The following is a 22,702-nucleotide window of genomic DNA, read 5'->3' as shown; positions in this document are numbered from 1 at the left end:
GTAAACCAATTAGTACATCTGATGAGATACCCTGTCTCCTAGCGAGACCCTAATAAAGCGGAACACAGGACACATGACCTAGGGTGTAAGCTGAAAGGCTTAGAGAGGGGAATCCTCTTCACAGGGACAAGGGGAGGTGGGGTGACAGGGGGGCATCCCCAAATACTATGGGGCAACTAGTAGCCAGGGAGCTGGGATAGCAAAGGGTATAGAAAGGGAAGATAAATTCATTTGCCCATTCCACTTTTCAAATACCAGTTACCAAATCCCAGTATGATGCAAGGCACCTGGGTACACAAATAATAGTTTCTCTTCTCTGTTTACTTCAGTGTCTTTCCTGGGGCTGACCCTGAGTATACACACCCACCACCTTGTCCATCTTAACTGCTCCAGAATTCATGAGGCAGAGTTGAGACTCAGAGATGACATGCTAGCATCTCTCTTACCTCTGCAACACGGGGGCCCTGGCATAGGAATTCCCTAAGGAAGCCTGGGCCATCAATGGGCAAGGAGAGACAGGCCAGCACTGATGAAACTTGTGTTTAGTCAACTGGGGAGAACAAAAGGATTTGATATTGATAGCTGTGCATTAGCTCTGAATTCTTGGGTAAAACACAGCCTACAGTGGAGCTATAGTAGCATGTATCGTCTCTTCCCTGGGAAGGAGAAACAGTTGCACCTTCCTCGCTATTAATCACATCTTTCATTAATCAGGATCACCCACCATAATTGTGATTACAGTTGGGAATCAATTAATGTTCACCTTAAAATAAAGTGTAGAGAGGAAAGCAATTAACATAATAGAGTTAGAGCATCAAAATGACACAATTGTTTTTGACAATTGTGCATCACATCTTGCAGTTTTCTGGTTCTCTGCTCTTTCATGGAGAGGTTTACAGTGGAGGGGGGGAAGCAGTATCAGATCTTCCAGGCAAAAAAGTGAAAGTTCATGTTCTCCTCCTTACAATCCACTGAAAGCAGCTTGCCAGTGGGTTCCAGGCTGTCTCGTATCTCCATGTCCTTGCTCCAGCTGCCAATAAGCCTGTAAGGACAGGAAGGAGCAGGTCCAAAGAAGGGCCAGGGTTCCCCCTGTTGTTTAAAGGGACTAATTCAATTCAGGCTTGGTCTAGCTTTTTTTTTTTTTTCTTCCTCAAAAAAAGAAGTCCGCCGTCTTTCAGACTTGGACCGTTTGGCTGTTTGTTTGATGGGTATCATCTGGAAGAGATTTATAATATTAAATAGATTTAACCTAACCTAAACAGAAAAATAAATGGTATTTAAAATTCATATTGAGCTTTTTAACGAAGCACTTTTTGCATCTGTTTATGCTTTTGCTTTCCTCCCCTTCTCTGCAACCCTGAGAGGGAGGCAGGATAGGGGTTGTTATTTTCATATCCTGGATGTGGAAAGCCAAGTCTGAGTGAATGAATGACTTGCCAAGCTCACACAAGAGTTAGAGGCAGGCTGGAGCCCAGGGAGGCCACCTTCCCATTTGATCTGCTCTACAAATTCATTTTAACACACCCCTTCTGATAGCTGCTCAAGTTAATTTCCAAACAGACTCCTGATCTGGAGGAAATACTTCTCAGGAAATATTCCAGGTGATGGTACAAGATCCTGAGCTCAGTCTGCCCCAGACCCTGAGCACACTTCAGCAGAAACTCGAGTAAACCTCACAAAGGAAAATCTAGGCTTTAGGAATTCAAATTGAAGGCTGGAGGGGATCTGAGAGGCAATCAAGCCAACCCCTTAATTTTCCAGATGAGGAAACTGAAGTCTGGGGTGGGAAGGAAGAGTGATTCGGGTCTATTGCCAACTTTGCGCAGAAACCTCATGGACTCGCTGGGCAAGGGAAAAGGGTTTGGGATGGAATCCAAGAGAAAAGGAAGCTACAATAACTGAAAAAACAAGCCTTCATAGACTTCATCCAAATGGTTTGTGTAGATTTTGTATGTTTATATCGTTGTTGATTCAAATATTTTGGGTCAAACTAAGTTTCCCATGCATCTTAAAGAGTAATTTATGCACATTTGCAGATTCCTAATAAAGTTAATGGTTAACTTGCTCAGCTACTAACCAAGAGATTGGAGGTTCAAGTCCACCCGGGGGTGCCTCAAAAGAAAGTCCTGGCAATCTGCTTCTAAAAAATCAGCCATTGAAAACTCCGTGGCGTTCAGGGCAATTCTGACACACCTGGGGTCCCCATGAGTAGCAGTTGACTCAATGGCAACTTTTTTTTTTTTTTTTTTTAATGTAGTTTATCTGGCTGGTTTATTAAGCTCCCTGATAACTCCAGATTGTCAGTTCTTTGCTCTGCTCTGTTCTTGAGCAACCACTCCAGGTTATCAGAAGCTTCACCTAAAGGTGAAGTCCTGGGTCCAGTCCTCATCCTTTTCTTTTTTTTTACTTCCCTAGATGGGCATTTCATACCTATCGCCTGGGGGCTGAGCCTGGGGACTGTCTGGATGGCATGGCACAGCCCTATCTGAAGATGGCTTGAGGCACCCAGATTCTTGTTACGTATCTGAGGACTTCTTCCCGTCACACAAGTCACGCCCATGACCCAGTCTGGTTACTGCAGCCTGCTTGGAGAATTCAGCATAGAGCAGTGAGGCTGCCATCCTCAACCTTAGCATTGACTGAGTCTTTGTAAGGCTCTGAATGGCAGTTTTGATTTAATGGCCAAGTAAACTCCAGCACATAGATGACCCATAAGCACTGAATTTATAATCTTTTCCTTCCTCTCTCTCAACCTACATTAAAGAAGACAGACCGCATATGGGGGTATGCCAAGGTGATTGATCCATAATCCTGGCTCAAGACCGCCTTAAGATCTGCTGCCCTAATTAAGCATAGCTTTTTTTTTTTTTTTTTCTCTCTCAGATCAATGCCCAGCACCGTGCCCATTAGGAATTAGATCATCAAAGGCCTCCAAATTCACTAGATGGCAGTAGTCAGTTAATCATGTAGAGAGGGTGAGCCTAGGAAAGCAAGAGCCCCATGGAGCAGCCAAACTGTAGGATTTATAATCAAGTCCAGAATACCTAAATATAAGGACACCCTCTCCCTTCTATTCCCTGAGGATTAGTCTCATTCTTTTTAATTATTATTTAAAATAATAGCCACTCAGGACTAGGCTATTTATGTCACACACAGGGAGGGCTATTGCAGAAAAGAAATAGGGGCCCATACCCAAAAGCTGTAGCTGGGGAGCAGTTTATGAACATCCCTTGCTGAGTCAAGATGAACTGGATTCAGCTGTCAGCTCCTACTTGAAGGATAAAATTGCTCCTTCACCCCTTTCAAGCTATAACTCTCCAGGCTCAGGCCTTCAAATCAGGGACCACAGCCAGACCATGAACCCCAAACCACAATTTACCATACAACTGTGCTGAGCTCTGTACTAAGCCCAGATATTACTTTATGAAACCACAAAGCTATTATGTTTGTGTTCTATTTTTCTTCTAAAAAAAAAAAAATCCCTGTTGAAAAACTAGCTTGAATGGTAACCAAGCCTGTATATATCCCAGAACAACTGAACAGAGACTTTAGGATGCTCTCTGAAGCTGAGCTGAACTGAACCTATATTTCATAGGCCCGGTCTCCTGGTTCAGACACAGCTCTTTAAAGAAACTTCATTTCAGCTGAGGCTGCCTCCAACCCTGTTCTGGCCCCTAATTTTGGAGAACCTCACAAGAAGGTTGTCTTGTCAGCGCCCCCAAGGCTGCCTTTCATATGGAGATACCCCCATTCCTGAAGCAAAAGCCTTATTAGGCCATTTCTGGTTGGTCGTTTCTGTATCAGCCTGAGAGTCTGGTGGTTGGATCTAAGATTTATGTAGGACACTTGCTAAAATATAGACAGTGGTTTTAAGAAAGAGAATCTGCTTTGTGTCAACAGTAATACAAGGCTGGGGGCCTCCAGCGAGCAGGATTGGATGTTTATCCACTGAATAAAAGTCAGTATATCATCCGGCCCTGTCTCAGACCAGAGGGGCCCTGGCTGGAGGGCAGCAGGCCCACTGCCAGGTCTCTAGTCTGTTTCTGAACCTGGAGGAGGTCTTGGGCTACATTTTTCTTCCTACCCCACATTGCCTGGGTAGGGAGCACTGAGCAGGGGCCTCAGAATCAGATTTCATAAACATTAATTTCTAACTTACTGTGAGCCAATCACTTTCGTTTAATCCACATAACAACCCTCTGAGGTACTTAGGGGTGGGTCCTGGCTTTGTGGGGCCTGAGGCTTATATAATTTGGGGAAGCCCTTTAAGAAAAAGAATACAAAATTATAAATACAAAATTAGATATGAGAGAATACTCATTTAGAATGACACAAAATAAAACACATATACACACACAAATTAACTATATCCTTGGAAATTCAGGCTTCTTTCTTCTGAGATCTCTTTAAGCAATTTATCAGAAATACTCATGTACAAATGTTTCCCACTGGCAACATGGCTTCTGCTTCCCCTTAGAGCCAGCACCAGGGGTCATGAAGTGAGGGGTTCTAGAAGGCCTAAGCTTAGTCAGTGTCGAGGTAAGTCTGTCTTGGAGGTGGTGTGATGATTTCCATTTTACTCTTATGAGTCCGATTGAGACACTAAGTAACTTGTACAAGGACACACCCTAGAAGGTGTGAAGCTGAAATTCAATACAGAACTTTTGACTAAGGGTAATGTGCTTTCCACTTATGGAAATAAATGAAGAACACCCAAATGAGAACAAGCAAAGGCTATTTATTCAGAACTGGCTGTAGCACGGGCGTCAGCCACCATCACTTGGGTTTGACAGAGACTCGAAGGCAGGGGTTATGCGAAAGCTTTATAGTGATAAAGGAGAGGTCTTCAGGTATGCTCTGACTAGAGGCTGCTGGGGCAGTTCTACTCTGTCTTGTAGGGTTGCTGTGAGTCGGAATCAACTGGATGGCAATGGGTTTGGTTTTGGTGTGGCATGGGGAGCTGGAGGTGGGCTAACTAGAAGCAGAGCACCCTATGCGATTAGTTTGGGGAGATATTTGGCTTTCTCCAGTTGGTCCTAAGTTAGAAGTGGGAACAAAATTAGAAAAGCTATCAGTTATTGATTAAGTCCTGGCCATTTCAGATTGATTGCTACAGTGGTTGAGGTTTGGCTTCCTGAACTGTAGCTGCAGGTTGTGGGTCAGAGTTCTATTTTATATATGGTCTGGCCACTGCCTGTTACTATACTCAGTCTCATACTGCATTAGGCTGCCTCTCTCCATAGCTGCCAGACTGCTTTAGAATTCTGGTGCTCTAACCTGAAGCTCACTCATGAGTGCTACTTTTGGTTTGAGCATAAATCTCACAATTCTCTTCCCCAGTCCTGAGATCAAGGAGAAGCCCTAAGGAGAGGAGGAGGTGGCCTTGTCTCTAGGAGGGAGATGTGCCAGCTCAGGACGCTTGTTTGGTTCTTTCCTATTGGGCCTTGAACCTTTGAGTGCCTCAGAATCTTTATCTTCAGCAAAGGGTTGACCCTTTGAGGAAGGGAAGGTCTCTGAGGGATAGACCCTCTGAGGGAAGGGCTCTCTGAGAAAGGGACTCTCTGGGGGAGTGGCTCTCTGAGGGAGGGGCTTGCTTGGTCCGGCCTGCTCTGCTGTGATCCACAGGGCTAAATGTGTCTTTGTTATTCCTTGTCCTCTGGTCCTCCTTATAGGGAACTTTCTCTTCTCTGTTACCCCCAAGTGCCCTTCCGCTGAACCCTATATTTTTCTACTCCCGAGTGCCCTTCTACTGAACCCTATCTTTTTCTTCCTCCTCCCTCTCCCTATAAAATCATTCTTTACCAACAAGTATTTATTAGTAGTCATCTGTATCTTAAGGTGAATTTAAATCCTTTGGTTTCTTCCCCTAAGATAAAGTAAGTTGCAATTCTCTACTAAGTAGCAAAAACTCGAACCCTTCAAAGTCAGGGCGAGCAGATAAGGAATGTAACCGAGTTAGGGGTAGAGGAAGGAGGGACTTCCTACATTTTTAAAATTATATCACAGAGGCAACTGTTATACTGCTATTTTATTTGTAAGAAAAGGAAGGCAGAAGTTTAAAATTGATTGTCCATATACTGTGCACCAGGCTCAGTGCTAAGTGCTTTCAGAAATATTTCTTCATTTAATTCTAGTAGCAACTCTTTGAGGTAGGTCTACCGAGATTGTAGTATTAGCTCCACTTCTTAAATGAGGAAACTGAGGCTCAGAGCAGCAAAACAACTTGTCCAAGGTCCTTGTTATGTGGGAAATGTAATGGTAGCCTCTAAGTACTCTGCCTGGCAAGCTATCTCAAGGGACTCAGAACAGAAAGGCTCACAGACTAAATTAAGGTGCTCAAACAACACAGTTCGTTAAATCAATTTAGAACACAAAGCGAGAAGTGAAGAGAAATGGGGTAGGTTAACTAACTAGGGACAGGTGCAAGCAGGTAGAAGGAGCATGCTCCCTGAGTCCTAGGTTACACAATGCTCATACGTCCTGTCTCTCTCTCTCTCCTGCATCAGCTTTCCCTACTGATGGTGTGGTTATGAGGATCAGAACTGAGATTAGGCAAGCAGGTCCAATACATGGAAGGTCCCTTGCACCAATTGCTCTCCAATAGAAAAGACACAGGAGCAAGTACAAGTACGGCTGGCTACAGCTTTAACTTGCCTGTTGCCCTTCTGAACAGCTATGGGTTTTATCTGCATTTTTTGCACATGGGGCCAAATTTCTTACACATGGGGCCCAAATGGGACCATATTGGGTATCACTAACGGGCAGATGATTTAGAAGTGACAAAGCAGTTAGCCCAGAGGTATGATTATGACTTTGTCTTCCCATCAATTTTTATCTGTAAATAACCTCTTATTTGTTCATCATACCTTCCATTCATTCTATATAACTTTATTTAGCATGTTATAGGTTACTAACTTATTATCTATAATTAGCATAGCTTATGAATTCTGCCTGTCTCACAAGCTGCTTACTTACTCATCATCTATACTTCACATACCCTATGTGTTTTGCCTGTATCTCATAAGTGACTTGCTTGCTATCTATGATGGTTTTAGTTACCTATTCCTGTCTAGAAAATTACCCTAAAACTTAGCAGCTTAAAATAACAATACCCATGTTTTATCTCCCACAGTTTCTATAGGTAAGAAATTCGGGAGCAATTTGGCTGGGTGGTTCTGGCTTACCAGCCTAAAAGAGACTGGAGAAACCCCGAGAGTATGGCCCTGGACACTCTTTTAGCCCAGAAATGAACTCCTGAGTTTCACCCTTCAACCAAAGATTGGACACGCCCATAAAACAAAATGAGTCTAAAGTGGCACACTAGCCCAGGGGCAAGGGCTAAAAGGCAGGAGGGGGCAGATAAGCTGGTAATAGGGAGGTCAAGGTCCAGAAGAGAGAGTTTTGACATGTTGTGGGGTTGGTAACCAATGTAACAAAACAATTGTACTAACTGTTTAATGAGAAGCTAGTTTGTTCTGTAAACCTTCATCTAAATCACAATAATAAAAAAGAAGAAAAAGAAAGAAAGGAAAAAAAGAGATAACACCTGGGGCTACAATCATGTGAAAGCTTAACTGGAACTGGAAGATCCCCTTCCAAGATGGCATTGACATGACTGGCAAGTTGGTGCTGGATGGTGGCAGAAGCCCTCAGTTTCTCACCACATGAACTTGACCCATAGGGCTACTTGAGTATCGTCATGACATGGTGGCTGACTTCCCCCAGAGCAAGTGATCTAAGAGAGAGAAGTATCTTTTATGACCCAGCCTCAGAAGTCACATAACACAATTTCCACAATATTCTGTTGGTTAGACAATTCAACCTGCTCAGCATGGGAAGAAACTACATATCCAGAATCGTTGGGGACCATCTTGGAGGCTGGCTTCCACAATGCTAATACTTATGAATTTCAACCATCTGGCTTATTTTCTTGACCTCTGTAACAAAATTAAATATTCTAAAGCGATAACAGCAAACCCACATCACAGTCCCACGGCTAGAAGGTGGTAGAGAGGACTATCTGTTTCCAAAGTTTTTCATTCCCCAGGCTGCATCTTTGGGAGCTGGCATGATTTCATGCTCTCAATTCTGAGATTTTCAAACAATAAATTACAGCTATTAATATAACAACCACAGCAATTATAACAGTGATAATCATCATCATCATCCCTGAAGCATGCTGCTCGGCAGGAGCACTGTGAATGAGGTTCTCACAGAGCCGCCCTGGACCAGCAGCAGAAAAGGAGGATGAGGTGCTTTTTTTTTTTTAAACTCCAACATGACCTTCTTCTGGCAGCTGGTTCCTATAGGAGCTGCTTTCACACCCTGGGCATAGGTAATGTAACTGAAAAGGATCTAGAAGGACTCTTTTAAACTGAAGACACAAGACACCATTGTGCTTCTTACATCCAGACAAGCAAGAACAGCCTATATTTCAATTTACCAGTCTCACAAATCCTGATCAGCCATAAATAATGGTGTTTCCTGACCCCATTCTTCTTTTTGGTTATGACATTATCTTCTATGTTTGTCTCTGTTTGGTTTCCATTTATGGTATCATATTTGCTCCTCATCAATGGCATCTTCTTTTTTGGAGCATGCAGAACGATCATTATTAATTCATGCCTGATTTGTCCCAGTGGTGGCCTTTCCCAGGGAAAGCAGTTATTTTACCCCTACTAGTATGTATGTTCTATGACCAGTCACACCACAAATGTTGCAGTCATGTTGTGCCTGGCTTTGCTATGACCTTCCAGATTGCTTATAATTGTATAGCTTATCCTATGATTGCTCCAGGCTATCTCATGTCAGTACATGGCATTTGTTCATATCTTGGCTACCATGGCTCCTCCACTGGGTTAAGAAACCCCTAGAACTACTAGGTTGGTTTCATGGATTGAGCTGTGTCCTCCAAAAATATGTGTCAACTTGTCTAGACCACGGTTATCAGTCTTGTGTGATTGTCCACCATTTTGTCATCTGATGTGATTTGCCTATGTGTTGTAAATCCTACTTCTAAGATATTAATGAGGCAGGTTTAGAGAAAGTTATGTTAATGAGGCAGGACTCAATCTACAGGATTAGGTTGTGTCTTAAGTCAATCTCTTTTGAGATATAAAAGACAGAAGTGAGCAGAGAGACATGGGAACCTCATGAGTCAGTTCCAACTCATAGCTACCCTATGTACAACAGAAAGAAACGTTGCCCAGTCCTGTGCCATCCTCGCAATCGTTGTTATGCTTGAGCCCGCTGTTGTAGCCACTATGTCAATCCATCTCACTGAGGGTCTTCCTGTTTTTTGCTGGCCCTCTACCAAGCAAGATGTCCTTCTCCAGGGACTGATCCCTCCTAATAACATGTTCAAAGTATGTGAGATGTAATCTCGTATCCTTACTTCCAAGGAGCATTCTGGTTGTACTTTTTCCAAAACAGATTTGTTCATTCTTTTGGCTAGAAGTCCTAATTCATGGCTCCAGGTCCAAGGGAAGGCTTTTGCTCTGTTGGCTCTGGGAGAAGATCCTTGACATCAGTCATTCCCTGGTCTAGGAGCTTCTCAGCATAGGGACCTGGGTCCGAAGGACACACTCCGTTCCCAGTGCTTCTTTCCGGTGGCATGAATCCCTCTCCTTGCTGCTTGAGCCTCTCTTTTACATCTCAAAAGAGAATGACTCAAAATACAACCTAATCCTGTAGATTGAGTCCTACCTCATTAACATAACTGCCTCTAATCCGCCTTATTGACATCATAGGGGTTAGGATTTACAACACATAGCATCATTACATCAGATGGCAAAAGGGTAGACAACCACACAATACTGAGATTCATTGCCTAGCCAAGTTAACACACATTCTTGGGGGACACAATTAAATCCATAACAAGGACTTTAAGCAAAAGTGCTACCACAGTGCTCTTTTCCAAGTAGGATATTCAGCACCTACTCATATTGTTATTTAGTGATCCACCTTCATTCCCAGTCCCAGCCTCTTACACAAACCCATCTACCCGGCTTCATGTATACCTTCTGCCTTTGGGTGGGGTCCAAGCAACAAGAGGTACTTGAGTTGGTACAGAGGCTGGTACAGTGAGCCCTGCCTTGAGATCCTATTACTCTGACCTGCACATTACTCTGCAGAACCTTTCCACGTACCCATGTTAGGTACAAGTGCTCTCTGGAGCTTCTGAAAGTTTCCTCAATAAGTGATCCGATCCTTGGACTTCCTAGAGAGCAAACTGCTGTTATCAACTTTCAGATACTCCCTAAGGAAAATCAGCTTTTAGATGCTTTTGGAGAGCTCATTAAAACTCAGCATCTGTGTGATGGCCATTAGGTCCATCTACGTAAGAAAAGTATCAAAACTATGTGCACCCCAAATTTTAGTGTTTTACTTGGGTTATATCCTATCTGAACTAAAAAAGCCTTGCTCATGCCACGGATGAAGGTATTTAGGTAGAACTAGTATAGTTCTAATCTACCAGGCACTCCTTGGAAACCCTATGGTTCAGTTATACTGTGTCCTATGGGGTCACTATGAGTTGGAATCAACTCGACGGCAATGGTTTTTTGTTTTTTTTTTTTAGTATATCTGGATCATAACTTCTGTCCATAGATATCTTCTACTGCCATGTGGTGGCAGCGAGCTATCACCTGGGCATAAAGAATGTTGGTTCTTCATTGTCTCTTACCTCATAGCAGGATACGACTTTTGAGTGGGTAAGGAAGTCCATCTGCCCTGGTTCATTGATGACTCAGCTACCATAACTGAGTGGAGAATGGGAACAGCTATACATTATGCAGCTCTGAGAGACTTCTGCATGAGATGGGCTCTGGTGCCTCGTTCTAATAGGATGGGCTATAGGCTTTACATACAGTCATTACCAAGGTTGTTACTTGTCCACTCCATCTGTCTCCTGCATAATGAACAATGAACTCTGACTAATGGCTTTATTCACTGGTCTTCACTGAGGAAGCATTGCTCATCAAGTCCAAGCTGGTTTGGTGGAGGCACCTGTAGAAAGATATTAAACTAATTGGATAGAGTGAGCATACAAATGTATTATGATGATAGTCACCAGACATACTTCTCCTATCATTGTCTTTAACATTAACGCCGCAGCTCAAATTGTCTTTTTCTTAATCCTGAACCTTGTTTCCCTAGCACATGCAATCGGTGTTAAGTGTTGGGGATTTCCTCTCTCTCTCTCGTTATGCAAATGGATTTTATTTTTGTAGTAGCTGCCAACAATATGGGCCCTTCATAAGTCTGTTTCATATGACTGTATAATCTAGATGTTGGCCTGGAATCCCATCGACAAGTTGATTATATATGGCCTTTTACTTCCAAAAATATTTTAATGACCATGTTGGGTTCTTATTCTGGGTTTGACACTGTTTTGTTGCTTATTTATCTGTAAGATGATAGCAGCCCACTCTGTCATTAGAAGTATAGAATTTCATATCATGGCCCCATGGAGCCCTCTCTTCTGTCTTTAGTGACCAGAGCACTCAGTCTACTGATGCTCCTGTCTACCTTGAACATGAAACAATGATTGTTCAGTGGACTTTTCAGCTAGCCTACCACCTGGGCATTCGGCATCAACAACATATGGAATGGCCTTTCAGGAGCCAACTGTGCCACTTTCCTAGCAACCTGCCTTTCTTTCTTCTCTCTGTATATCATATCTTGGCCACACTTTTATGGCTTGGTTTCTTTAGTCATTCAGATGTGTGGGATCCAGGTCAAAGAGCAAGAGATTGGGCCCATGTTCTTGTGATTTGGACTTTGACTTGCAACAGCATCTATGGCCATGACATCCAACAGCCTATTGGTAGGAATCCTGGACATATCAGTGTTAAAAATACCACTCCAATTTCCCTACTATGGTACACAGATTAACCTGAAGCGTTCTGCTTCTTGCTTTTAGGGACATCTTTCCACATTCCAATCCATTGAGTGTTCTGTTTCTCACACTGGAATGTAGGTTTATATATATTTATTTTTCTACTATTTCTTTGAGTTCAGTGAGGAGAGGCAGAGCTTACACACTCAATCTGCCATCACAAATGGGCAGGAAGACTGATCCCTCCTTTCAAGCTCAATTCTTTCTTTATTGTGAAAATTAATTTATCTCTCCATCTCTATCCCCCAACCCCCCACTCAGCTCTGAGATCCTGTCTATATATGCAAAAACTCTCAGTGTGCTCTACTAAACAGTAGATTATATATTCCAAGTCCCCTCTTTGGCTGCCTGGAATAATTGGTAGAAGCTTTGAAATTTCCGTCTTTCCCTTTATCCTCTTCCATTAATCATAGCCAAGGAAAGGGAGCTTATAGAGAATTATATCCCCTCTAAAATGAATTACATCTTCTTCTTTAAAAGGCAGGTGTGATTGTTTTAAGAATTTTTTTTTTTCTAAATTAAAATAATACCGAACATTTATGGAGTACTTATGTACCAAGACTTTTACTAAGTGAATTGCAAACATTAGTTCATCTAATCATTACAACATCCTAGGTTTTCATCTACATTTACAGGTGAGACAACTGGGCTAAAACTGATTAAGTAGTTGCCTATGGTCTCACAACTATCAAATGCATACTGACATGACTTTGGAGTAAATTTTTTCTGTAGAGAGATAGATAGTAAATGTTTTAGGCTTTGCTGGCTATGTATGGTCTCTGTCTCATGTTCTTTTTTTTTTTTTTTTTTAAACAACTGTTTAAAAACGTAAAAACTGTTCTTAGCTCGTGGGCTATAAAAAACAGACCCCTAGCCACATTTGATCTGCTACCATAGTTGGTCAACCCCTGCTCTAGAGCATCAAAGTAGCCACCGTAGCCAAAATCGGTGGCCAGATGGGACATAATACCATCTTGCCTGTGCCCACACAAGTACCACCAATACCAGGCACATTGCAGCATGTAATAATATGAAGGCAGGAGAAGCCTGTGCTCTTCAAATAGCCAGAATGTTCCAGCTGGTTTTTAGCCCCTACTTTCAGAAATGGAAATTAGGTTGGACAACAGGCCTTAGGATGGAAGGTTTTTGTTTTTTTTTTTGAATTTCCTTGTCACTGTCCTATGGCATTGGTCACACTGAACAGTTAGGGCACCTGGTGAAGAAGCAAAGAAGCCTGTGGTACCTATGAGTCATAATCGATTTGACAGCAACGGGTTTGGTATTTGGTTTTGTCTCTTTCAAGGTCTTAGGCAACCATTGCTCGGCTTCAGAGATATTTATCATAAGCCGGATTTGGGAGATGAGGTGGAAGGAAAAGGTTAACAATTAGAGGCAGAATCTTTGCTTCCTCATTGCCCTTAATCAATAGACAGATATTTATTAAATATTTATTATAGAACATACCAGAGACCAATTGTAGGCAGATAATAGGTTACAGCATAGAGATGATAAAAGCTTATAAGGTTGACAATGATTGAATTCTGTAGTCCTTAGTGAAAAGACAGGAAACCCTGTGGCCTAGTGGTTAAGTGCTACAGCTGCTAACCAAAAGGTAGGCAGTTGGAATCCACCAGGCACTCCTTGGAAGCTCTATGGGGGTTCTATTCTGTCCTATAGGGTCACTATGAGTCAGAATCGACTGAACGGCAACGGGTTTGGTTTGTTTGGTTTTAATGAAAAGACATGGCTTAGCCGTGGGAATAAAGAATGGGCAGGGACTTAGGCCGATTCTGAGAGGGCCAGCCTGGGTGACTGAGAGAATGGCGATGCCACCAAATAACAGGAAACAGAGCGGGAGAATCAGATTTGGAGGGGGAGATATCAAACTCTGAACTAGATGAGTTAAGCCTGAGGCTATTGTGGTTGTCATGTGGACATGCCAGGCCAGCAATTAGTTTAAGACTAATGAACCTATCAGACCAAAGAGTTTTGGATGTAGACCCAGGACAACTTGAACCTATTTAAAAAATTAGGGCAGAGGTGTGTCTTCACGAAAGCTCTGTTTAGGAGAATTATTTTGGAGGAGGGGGAGAGGAGAGAGGCTTTTAAATTGTAGAGCAACGTTCCCAGCGATCTGGACAATAATACTCTGAGGGTGTGAGCTAGGGTATTTAGAAAAGAAAGTGACAGAGAGATAGCAAAAGATATTTTGCAGAGAGAGTTGTATAAACTTAGAATTAAAAACACATAGTTTTTCTTTTTTAAATAGTATTTTCCCCAATATTTTATTTTGAAAAATTCTGAACTGACTACTGAAAAAAACGAGTACAAAAAATACCCATATTCCATATACCCTTCACATAGATTCACCAATTATTAACATTTTGGTCATATTTGCTTTCTTTTTCTTTCTATTCTTTCTCTTTTGACAAAAGAACATTCTCCTATATAATCACATTATAATTATCACATTCAAGGCATTTAACAAAGATCCCATAGCTTTATCTAAATATATAACCCAAGTTTCCACTACTGCCCTAACAATGTCTTTTATAACTACTTTTTTAATTCAGAATTCAATCAATGATCATGTCATTTTACTCTCTTTTAATTTAGAACAGTTTCCTTTCTGTTCTGTCGTTTGAAGACATTGACCTTTTAAAGAGTCTAGACAGCTTGGTTTGAAGACTGCCTGATGATTTGAATTTGTTTGAATGTTTTCCCCTGATTAGATTCAGGTCAACGTTTTTCGCAGGCGTAATATATAGGTAGTGCTGAATCTTAAGGAGCCCTGGTAGTACAGTGATTAAGCACTTGGCTACTAACTGAAAGGTCAGCAGCTCGAACTCACCAGCTGCTCTGTGTGAGAAAGATGTGGCTGTCTACTTCCATAAAGATAACAGCGTTGGGGACCGTGTGGGGCAGTTTTACTGTTTTCTGGGGTCGCTATGAGTCAGACTCAACTCTGTGGCAATGGGTTTTGGGCAACCTCTTAATCAGAGCATCATGCCAGGAGGCATGTGATATCAATTTGTCCCATTATTGGTGATGCTAAGTTTGCTCACTTGGTGAAGCAGGTGTCTACCATATTTCTTCGTTGCAGTGGTACCTTTTCCCTCACCTGTTGGGTGATAGCTTGAGACTATTTGAATATCCTGATCTCTGAAAACTATTCCCCTAATGCTTTAACATCAATTGATTATTCTTGCCTAAATCAATTCTTAAATGGTGGTTGAAAATAGAGATTTTCTAATTTTGTAATTCCTTCTATGTTTGTAAACTGACATTTTTCTGTAAAGAAAAAAAAAGCTTTTCTTCCCCCACTTTAAGTATTTTTATGGATTTTTTTGTTTTAACATGAATGTATTATAACTTATTACTGTCGTTATTCTTTTTTGTTAAATTGAAGTATAATTTGTGTACACTATAATGTCCAGATCACAAGTGAACAGTTAGATGAGTTTTGACAAGGGCACACACTCATATAACCTATACCCCTATCAAGATCTAGAACATTTCCATCACCACACGTTTCCTTGTACCCCTTCCCAGTCAATCTCTGTAATCACTATAGGTAACCACTTTTCCTTATTCTTTTTAATAGTCAAATTATTCTAAATTTGGCCAATAGGAGCCCATCTAAGCTGGCTCCTAGGTCTTTTTTTATTATTATTATTTTTATGTCCCTATCAGTTTGTGAGCATTTCCTTGCTGTATGGCCCAAGAAGATGTTCCAGGTTGACTTGTATCTTTGGTGGCCCAGGCCTGTGGAATCAGGCATTTCTGTGAGGCAAATGGTATGCTCATGGAGATTGGGGTACTCATGGAGCTAGGGAAAAAATAACACACCCACATTCATGAGTTTACATTGATATCCCCAGTTCTAATCCGATGCTAAAGGATTCTCCCTCTCCTTCTCCCCATTCTGTATGTGTATGTTGGACCCTTGTAGGATTTGCTTAATCCAACAACATAAACAAATAGTATCACAATTCAACATCAATACCACTATCAACAACACATTAAAGTCCAAGATAACTTCAAAGTTTCTTTTGTCCTTAGAGTATATTCCCCTGTGGGTGTTCAGCCAGAATATTGTATTCAAAAGCTACTTAAACTATGTCTTTTTTTCCCCCTGTGTTGTTATGTTATCAGTTTGATACATAATTAGCGTTTTTTTCTTTTAAATTTTTATTGTGCTTTAAGTGAAAGTTTACAAATCGAGTCAGTCTCTCATACAAAAATTTATATACACCTTGCTACATACTCCTAATTGCTCTCCCCCTAATGAGACAGCACACTCCTTCCCTCCACTGTCTATTTTCATGTCCCTTCCGCCAGCTTCTGGCCACCTCTGCCCTCTCATCTACCCTCTGGATAGGAGATGCCAACGTAGTTTCATGTGTCTACTTGATCTAAGAAGCTCATTCTTCACCAGCATCATTTTGTATCCCATTGTCCAGTCCAATCCTGTCTGAAGAGTTGGCTTTGGGAACTGTTCCAGTCTTGGGATAAAAAAAGATCTGGGGACCATGACCACCGGGATCCTTCCAGTCTCAGTCAAACCATAAAGTCTGGTCTTTCTATGAGAATTTGGGGTCTGCATCCTGCTGCTCCCTCAGGGGTTCTCTGTTGTGTTCCCTGTCAGGGCAGTCATCAGTTGTAGCCAGGCACCATCTAGTTCTTCTGGTCTTAGGCTGATGTAGTCTCTGGTTTATGTGGCCCTTTCTGTCTCTTGGGCTCATAATTACCATGTGTCTTTGGTGTTCTTCATTCTCCTTTGCTCCAGGCGGGTTGAGACCCATTGATGCATCTTAGATGGCCACTTGCTAGCGTTTAAGACCCCAGACTCCACTCATCAAAGTGGGATGCAGAATATTTTCTTAGTAGATTTTATTAGGCCAATTGACTTAGATGTCCCCTGAGACCATGGCCTCCAAACCCCTACCCTTGCGACGCTAGCCTTTGAAGCATTCAGTTTATTCAGGAAACTGCTTTTGGTTTGGTCCAGTTGTGCAGACCTCACCTGTATCGTGCATTGTCTTTCCCTTCACCTAAAGTAGTTCTTATCTACTATCTAATTAGTGAATAACCTTCTCCCTCCTCCCCTCCCTCCCCCCTCTAGTAACTGTCAAAGAAAATATTCTTCTCCATTTAAACTGTTTCTCAAGTTCTTATAATAGTGGTCTTATACAATATTTGTCCTTTTGCAAATGACTAATTTCACTCAGAATAAGGCCTTTCAGATTCCTCCATGTAATGAAATGTTTCACAGGTTCATCACTGTTCTTTATCAACGCGTAGTATTCCATTGTGTGAATATACCATAATTTATTTATCCATTCATCCATTGACGGGCAACTTGGTTGCTTCTATCTTTTTGCTATTGTAAACAGTGCTTCAGTGAACATGGGTGTGCGTATATCTGTTTGTGTACAGGTTCTTATTTCTCTAGGGTATATTCCAAGGAGTGGGATTGCTGGATCATATGGTAGTTCTCTTTCTAGCTTTTTAAGTGCCAAATTAATTTCCAGAATAGGTATGCCATTTTACATTCCCACCAGCAGTGTATAAGTGTTCCAGTCTCTACAAAACCTCTCCAACATTCTGTGTTTTTTTGGATTAATACCAGCCTAAAAAAATTTTTTTTTTTGTTGGAGTGAGACGAAATCTCATTGTAGTTTTGATTTGCATTTCTCCAATCGCTAATGATTGTTAGCATTTTCTCATGTATCTGTTAGATACCTGAAAGTCTTCTTTAGTGAAGTGTCTGTTCATATCTTTTGCCAATTTTTTAATTGGGTTATTTGCCTTTTCGCAGTTGAGTTTTTGCAGTATCATGTAGATTTTAGAGATCCGCCTCTGATTGGAAAAGTCATAGCTAAAAACTTTTTCTCAGTCTGTAGGTAATCTTTTTAGTCTTTTGCTGAAGTCTTTGGATGAGCATAGGTGTTTGATTTTTAGGAGCTCCCAGTTATCTATTTTCTCTTCTGCATTGTTAGTAGTGTTTTGTATACTGTTTATTCCATGTATTACGGTTCCTAACATTTTCGCTATTTTTTCTTCCATAATCTTTACTGTTTTAGATTTTATATTTAGGTCTTTAACCATTTTGAGTTAGTTTTTGTGCATGGTGTGAGGTATGGGTCATGTTTCATTTTTTTTTTTTTTTGCAGATGGATATCCAGCTATGCCAACACCATTTGTTAAAAAGACTGTCTTTTTCCCATTTAACTGCTTCGGTGCCTTTGTCAAATATCAGCTGCTCATACGTGGATGGATTTGTATCTGGGTTCTCAATTCTGTTCCATTGGTCTATGTATCTGTTGTTGTACCAGTACCAGGCTGAGTTGACTACTGTGGCAGTATAATAGGTTTTAAAATCAGGTAGAGTGAGGCCTCTCACTTTATTTTTTTTTCAGTAATGCTTTACTTATCTGGGGTCTCTTTCCCTTCCAAATGAAGTTGGTGATTTCTCTTTCCATCTCACTGAAAAATGTTGTTGGAATTTGAATGGGAATTGCATTGTATCTATAGATGGCTTTTGGTAGAATAGATATTTTTACAATGTTAAGTCTTCCTATCTATGAGCAAGGTATGTTTTCCCACTTCTGTAGGTCTCTTCTGGTTTCTTGCAGAAGTTTTTTGTAGTTTTCTTTCTATAAGTCTTTTGTGTGTCTGGTAAGATTTATTCCTAAGTATTTTATCTTCTTGGGGGCTGTTGTAAATGGTATTGATTTGGTGATTTCCTCTTCGATGTTCTTTTTGTTGGTGTAGAGGAATCCAACTGATTTTTGTATGTTTATCTTGTATCCCAATACTCTGCCAAACTCTTCTATTAGTTTCAGTAGTTTTCTTGAGGATTCCTTAGGATTTTCTGTGTATAAGATCATGTCATCTGCAAAAAGAGATACTTTTACTTCTTCCTTGCCAATCTGGATGCCCTTTATTTCTTTTTCTGGCCTAATTGCTCTGGCTAGGACTTCCAGCACAATGTTGAATAAGAGTGGTGATGAAGGGCATCCTTGTCTGGTTCCCGATCTCAGTGGGAATCTTTTCAAGGTCTCTCCGTTTAGGGTGAAGTTGGTTGTTGTGTTTGTATAAATGCCCTTTATTATGTTAAGGAATTTTCCTTCTATTCTTATTTTGCTGAGAGTTTTTATCATGAATGGGTGTTGAACTTTGTCAAATGCCTTTTCTGCGTCAGTTGATAAATCATGTGATTCTTGTCTTTTGTTTTATTTGTGTGGTAGATTACATTAATTGTTTTTCTAATGTTGAACCATCCCTGCATACAAAACTCAAAACCCACTGCTGTCGAGTCAATTCCAACTCATAGCGACCCTACACCTGGTATGAATCCCACTTGGTCATGCTGAATTATTTTTTTGATGTGTTGTTGAATTCTATTAGCTAGAATTTTGTTGAGGATTTTTGCATCTACATTCAGGAGGGATATAGGTGTATAATTTTCTTTTCTTGTGGTGTCTTTACCTGGTTTTGGTATCAGGGATATGCTGACTTCATAGAATGAGTTTGGGAATATTCCATTCTTTTCTATGCTCTGAAATACCCTTAGTAGTAGTGGTGTTAACTCCTCTCTGAAAGTTTGGTACAACTCTGCAGTGAAGCCGCACTGGCCAGGGCTTTTTGTTGTTGTTGTTGTTGTTGGAACTTTTTTAATTACCTTTTCAATCTCTTCTTTTAATATGGGTCTATTTAGTTGTTCTACCTTTGTTTGTGTTAGTTTAGGTAGGTAGTGTGTTTCTAGGAATTCATCCATTTCTTCTAGATTTTCAAATTTGTTAAGAGGACAATTTTTCATGGTAATGTGATATGATTCTTTTAATTTCAGTTAGGTCATTTCTTATTTGGGTTATTTGCTTGCTCTCCTGTTTAACTTTTGTCAGTCTGGCCAGCAGTTTATCAATTTTATTGATTTTTTTCAAAGAACTAGCTTTTGGTCTTGTTAATTCTTTCAATGATTTCTGTTTTCTATTTCATTTAATTCTGCTCTAATTTTTATTATTTGCCTTCTGGTGCCTAAGAGTTTCTTTTTTTTGCTCTCTTTTTATTTGTTCAATTTGTAGGGATAATTCTTTGATTTTGGCCCTGTCTTCTTTTCGTATGAGTGCATTTATTGATATAAATTGAACTCTGAACACTGCTTTTAGTGTGTCCCAAAGGTTCTGATGGGAAGTGTTTTCCTTCTTATTGGATTCTATGAATTTCTGTATCCTTAATGTCTTCTATAATAGAGTCTTTTTTGAGCAGGGTATTGTTCAGTTTCCAAGTGTTTGATTTCTTTTCCCTGCTTTTTCTGTTTTGATTTCTACTTTTATGGCCTTATGGTCGGATAAGATGCTTTGTAATATTTTAACGTTTTAGATTCAACTAAGGCTTGCTTTATGACCTAATATGTGGTCTACTCTAGAGAATGCTCCATGTGCCCTGGAAAAGAAAGTATACGTGGCTGCTGTTGGATAGAATGTTCTGTATATGTCTATAAGGTCAAGTTGGTTTATAGTGGCATTTAGATCTTCCCTGTGTTTATTGAGCTTCCTTCTGGATGTCCTGTCCTTCACCAAAAGTGATGTATTGAAGTCTCTACTATAATTGCAGAGCTGTCTATCTCACTTCTCAATGCTGTTAGAGTTTGTTTTACGTATCCTGCAGCCCTGTCATTGGGTGTATAAATATTTAATATGGTTATATCCTCCTGGTATATTGTCCCTTTAATCATTATATAGTGTCCTTCCTTATCCTTTGTGGTGTATTTAACTTTAAAGTCTCTTTTGTCAGAAATTAATATTATCACTCCTGCTCTTTTTCGATTGTTGTTTGCTTGATATATATTTTTTCCATCCTTTGAGTTTTAGTTTGTTTGTGTCTCTAAGTCTAAGGTGTGTCTCTTGTAGGCAGCATATAGGCAGATAGTGTTTTTTAATCCTTTCTGCTACTCTGTCTCTTTATCAGTGCACTTAGTCCATTTATATTCAGCGTAGTTTTGGATAGGTATGAATTTAGTGGTATCATTTTAATGTCTTTTTTTGTATGTTGTTGACAGTTTCTTTTTCCCACTTAATTTTTTGTACTCAATAGTTTATATATTGTCTTTTCCTCTTCTTCTTTGCTGTTGATTTTTTTTTTCAGCTGAGTCTCTATTTTTTTCTTGTATTTTATTTTGATGAGTGGGATAGTCAACCTCCTTTGTGGTTACCTTAATATTTACCCCTACTTTTCTAAGTTTAAACCCAATTTTATTTCTTTATGTTGCCTTGTCTTCCTCTCCATATGAAAGATCTATGACTACATTTCTTAGTTGCTTTTTATCGTTTTAATGTTGTCCTCTTTTACATAATGACATTGCTGTTTCCCTGTTGTGAGTGTTTTTTTAATCTTGGTTTATTTTTGTGACTTCCCTCTCTGGATTGACACCTGATTGCTCTCTCCAGTGTTCCAGTCTTGGGTTGATACATGATATTATTGATTGTCTAACCAAAGAACTCCCTTTACTATTTCTTGTAGTTTTGGTTTGGTTTTTACAAATTCCCTAAACTTCTGTTTATCCCGATATATCCTTATTTCACCTTTATATTTGAGAGACAGTTTTGCTGGATATATGTTCTTGGCTGAAAATTTTTCTCTTCAATACTTTATATAAGTTACCCCATTGCCTTCTTGCCTGCATGATTTCTGCTGGATAGTCTGAGCTTATTCTTAGTGACTCTCCTTTGTAAGTGACTTTTCGTTTATCTCTAGCCAGTCTTAAAATTCTCTCTTCATCTTTGATTTTGGCCAGTTTTATTGTAATATGTCTTGATGACTTTCTTTTAAGATCTACCTTATGTGGAATTTGATGAGCATCTTGGGTAGATATCTTCTTATCTTTCACGATATCAGGGAAGTTTTCTGCCAACAATTCTCTCTGTATTTTCTGTTATCCATCCCTGTTCTGGTACTCCAGTCACTCGTAGGTTATGTCTCTTGATAGAGTCCCACCTGATCCTTAAGATTTCTTCATTTTTAAAAATTCTTTTATCGTATTTTTCTTCAAATAGATTGGTGCCAAGTGCTTTATCTTCAAATCCACCAATTCTGCCTTCCTCTTGCTCAATTCTGCTCCTCTGACTTTCTATTGAGTTGTCTAATGCAGTAATATTATTGTTAATCTTCTGAATTTCTGATTACTGTCTCTCTGTGGATTCTTGCAGCTTATTAAATTTTTCTCTATATTCTTGAATAACCTTTTTAATTTATTCAGCTACTTTATCTGTGTGTTCCTTGGCTTGTTCTACATACTGCCTGATCTCCTTCCTAATTTGATTCCTGATGTCTTGAAGAGTTCTGTATATTAATCTTTTGAATTCTGTATCCGGTAATTCCAGGAAGACATCTTTATCTAGAAGATTTGTTGATTCTTTGTCTTGAGAGCTTGTTGAGGCAATCATGATCTGTTTTTTTATGTGACTTGATATTGACTGTTGTCTCCAAGCCATCTATAAGTTATTGTATTAGTTTATTTTATGTTTGCTTACTATATCCTAGCTTCTTGCTTTGTTTTGTTTTGATATGCCCAAATAGGTTGCTTGAGTGAACTAGCTTGATTATTTTTACCTTTGGAGCTCTGACGTCCTGTCCCCAGATGGCTAGGGCCTTTATCAGGTATATCAGTCTAGGAGTCCATTCACTTTTGTTGTATGAATTCAGCTCAGGTGTCCAGGTAGATGATCATCAAGTGTGTGGTACAGGCTCTGTTGTACAGTCTTAGAGGGGCAGGGGTGATTGGTGTAGGTACTGGTA

Source organism: Loxodonta africana, chromosome 15 (genome assembly GCF_030014295.1).
Source record: "Loxodonta africana isolate mLoxAfr1 chromosome 15, mLoxAfr1.hap2, whole genome shotgun sequence".
NCBI lineage: Eukaryota > Metazoa > Chordata > Mammalia > Proboscidea > Elephantidae > Loxodonta > Loxodonta africana.
Note: the sequence above shows the minus strand (reverse complement) of the source record.